The sequence below is a fragment of the Phaseolus vulgaris genome, chromosome 3 (genome assembly GCF_051622355.1).
Source record: "Phaseolus vulgaris cultivar YP4 chromosome 3, ASM5162235v1, whole genome shotgun sequence".
NCBI classification, from domain to species: Eukaryota; Viridiplantae; Streptophyta; class Magnoliopsida; order Fabales; family Fabaceae; genus Phaseolus; species Phaseolus vulgaris.
Window position 1 is genome coordinate 1,943,576 of NC_143500.1, and position 3,925 is coordinate 1,947,500.

Consider the following 3,925-nt stretch of genomic DNA (forward strand, 5'->3'; position numbering starts at 1 on the left):
CTCCCAAACTTCACCCACATCACTTTCTAAGCATTTGTGAGCATTGAGTGCAGCCAGTTTTCCAAAACCAAGATTTTCGTTTTTCACCAATCAAGCCAAAAAACCAAAATCATGGAACTTGGCCATGGACCAACTATGTCAAGATCAATTCCTTTTGCTCCCAAACTTCACCCACATCACTTTCTAAGCATTTGTGAGCATTGAGTGCAGCCAGTTTTCCAAAACCATGATTTTCGTTTTTCACCCCACACACCACCAAGTCACAAAATCAAGCCAAAAAACCAAAATCATGGAACTTGCCCATGGACCAACTATGTCAAGATCAATTCCTTTTACTCCCAAACTTCACCCACATCACTTTCTAGGCATTTGTGAGCATTGAGTGCAGCCAGTTTTGCAAAACCATGATTTTCGTTTTTCACCCCACACACCACCAAGTCACAAAATCAAGCCAAAAAACCAAAATCATGGAACTTGCCCATGGACCAACTATGTCAAGATCAATTCCTTTTGCTCCCAAACTTCTCCCACATCACTTTCTAGGCATTTGTGAGCATTGAGTGCAGCCAGTTTTCCAAAACCAAGATTTTCGTTTTTCACCCCACACACCACCAAGTCACAAAATCAAGCCAAAAAACCAAAATCATGGAACTTGGCCATGGACCAACTATGTCAAGATCAATTCCTTTTGCTCCCAAACTTCTCCCACATCACTTTCTAAGCATTTGTGAGCATTGAGTGCAGCCAGTTTTGAAAAACCAAGATTTTCGTTTTTCACCCCACACACCACCAAGTCACAAAATCAAGCCAAAAAACTAAAATCATGGAACTTGGCCATGGACCAACTATGTCAAGATCAATTCCTTTTGCTCCCAAACTTCACCCACATCACTTTCTAAGCATTTGTGAGCATTGAGTGCAGCCAGTTTTCCAAAACCATGATTTTCGTTTTTCACCAATCAAGCCAAAAAACCAAAATCATGGAACTTGGCCATGGACCAACTATGTCAAGATCAATTCCTTTTGCTCCCAAACTTCACCCACATCACTTTCTAAGCATTTGTGAGCATTGAGTGCAGCCAGTTTTCCAAAAACATGATTTTCGTTTTTCACCCCACACACCACCAAGTCAAAAAATCAAGCCAAAAAACCAAAATCATGGAACTTGCCCATGCACCAACTATGTCAAGATCAATTCCTTTTGCTCCCAAACTTCACCCACATCACTTTCTAGGCATTTGTGAGCATTGAGTGCAGCCAGTTTTCCAAAACCATGATTTTCGTTTTTCACCCCACACACCACCAAGTCACAAAATCAAGCCAAAAAACCAAAATCATGGAACTTGCCCATGGACCAACTATGTCAAGATCAATTCCTTTTGCTCCCAAACTTCTCCCACATCACTTTCTAGGCATTTGTGAGCATTGAGTGCAGCCAGTTTTCCAAAACCAAGATTTTCGTTTTTCACCCCACACACCACCAAGTCACAAAATCAAGCCAAAAAACCAAAATCATGGAACTTGGCCATGGACCAACTATGTCAAGATCAATTCCTTTTGCTCCCAAACTTCTCCCACATCACTTTCTAAGCATTTGTGAGCATTGAGTGCAGCCAGTTTTGAAAAACCAAGATTTTCGTTTTTCACCCCACACACCACCAAGTCACAAAATCAAGCCAAAAAACCAAAATCATGGAACTTGGCCATGGACCAACTATGTCAAGATCAATTCCTTTTGCTCCCAAACTTCACCCACATCACTTTCTAAGCATTTGTGAGCATTGAGTGCAGCCAGTTTTCCAAAACCATGATTTTCGTTTTTCACCAATCAAGCCAAAAAACCAAAATCATGGAACTTGGCCATGGACCAACTATGTCAAGATCAATTCCTTTTGCTCCCAAACTTCACCCACATCACTTTCTAAGCATTTGTGAGCATTGAGTGCAGCCAGTTTTCCAAAAACATGATTTTCGTTTTTCACCCCACACACCACCAAGTCAAAAAATCAAGCCAAAAAACCAAAATCATGGAACTTGCCCATGCACCAACTATGTCAAGATCAATTCCTTTTGCTCCCAAACTTCACCCACATCACTTTCTAGGCATTTGTGAGCATTGAGTGCAGCCAGTTTTCCAAAACCATGATTTTCGTTTTTCACCCCACACACCACCAAGTCACAAAATCAAGCCAAAAAACCAAAATCATGGAACTTGCCCATGGACCAACTATGTGAAGATCAATTCCTTTTGCTCCCAAACTTCTCCCACATCACTTTCTAGGCATTTGTGAGCATTGAGTGCAGCCAGTTTTCCAAAACCATGATTTTCGTTTTTCACCCCACACACCACCAAGTCACAAAATCAAGCCAAAAAACCAAAATCATGGAACTTGCCCATGGACCAACTATGTCAAGATCAATTCCTTTTGCTCCCAAACTTCTCCCACATCACTTTCTACGCATTTGTGAGCATTGAGTGCAGCCAGTTTTGAAAAACCAAGTTTTTCGTTTTTCACCCCACACACCACCAAGTCACAAAATCAAGCCAAAAAACCAAAATCATGGAACTTGCCCATGGACCAACTATGTCAAGATCAATTCCTTTTGCTCCCAAACTTCACCCACATCACTTTCTAAGCATTTGTGAGCATTGATTGCAGCCAGTTTTCCAAAACCATGATTTTCGTTTTTCACCAATCAAGCCAAAAAACCAAAATCATGGAACTTGGCCATGGACCAACTATGTGAAGATCAATTCCTTTTGCTCCCAAACTTCACCCACATCACTTTCTAATCATTTGTGAGCATTGAGTGCAGCCAGTTTTCCAAAACCATGATTTTCGTTTTTCACCCCACACACCACCAAGTCACAAAATCAAGCCAAAAAACCAAAATCATGGAACTTGCCCATGCACCAACTATGTCAAGATCAATTCCTTTTGCTCCCAAACTTCACCCACATCACTTTCTAGGCATTTGTGAGCATTGAGTGCAGCCAGTTTTCCAAAACCATGATTTTCGTTTTTCACCCCACACACCACCAAGTCACAAAATCAAGCCAAAAAACCAAAATCATGGAACTTGGCCATGGACCAACTATGTGAAGATCAATTCCTTTTGCTCCCAAACTTCACCCACATCACTTTCTAAGCATTTGTGAGCATTGAGTGCAGCCAGTTTTCCAAAACCATGATTTTCGTTTTTCACCCCACACACCACCAAGTCACAAAATCAAGCCAAAAAACCAAAATCATGGAACTTGCCCATGGACCAACTATGTGAAGATCAATTCCTTTTGCTCCCAAACTTCTCCCACATCACTTTCTAGGCATTTGTGAGCATTGAGTGCAGCCAGTTTTCCAAAACCATGATTTTCGTTTTTCACCCCACACACCACCAAGTCACAAAATCAAGCCAAAAAACCAAAATCATGGAAGTTGCCCATGGACCAACTATGTCAAGATCAATTCCTTTTGCTCCCAAACTTCTCCCACATCACTTTCTAAGCATTTGTGAGCATTGAGTGCAGCCAGTTTTGAAAAACCAAGATTTTCGTTTTTCACCCCACACACCACCAAGTCACAAAATCAAGCCAAAAAACCAAAATCATGGAACTTGGCCATGGACCAACTATGTCAAGATCAATTCCTTTTGCTCCCAAACTTCACCCACATCACTTTCTAAGCATTTGTGAGCATTGAGTGCAGCCAGTTTTCCAAAACCATGATTTTCGTTTTTCACCAATCAAGCCAAAAAACCAAAATCATGGAACTTGGCCATGGACCAACTATGTGAAGATCAATTCCTTTTGCTCCCAAACTTCACCCACATCACTTTCTAATCATTTGTGAGCATTGAGTGCAGCCAGTTTTTCAAAACCATGATTTTCGTTTTTCATCCCACACACCACCAAGTCACAAAATCA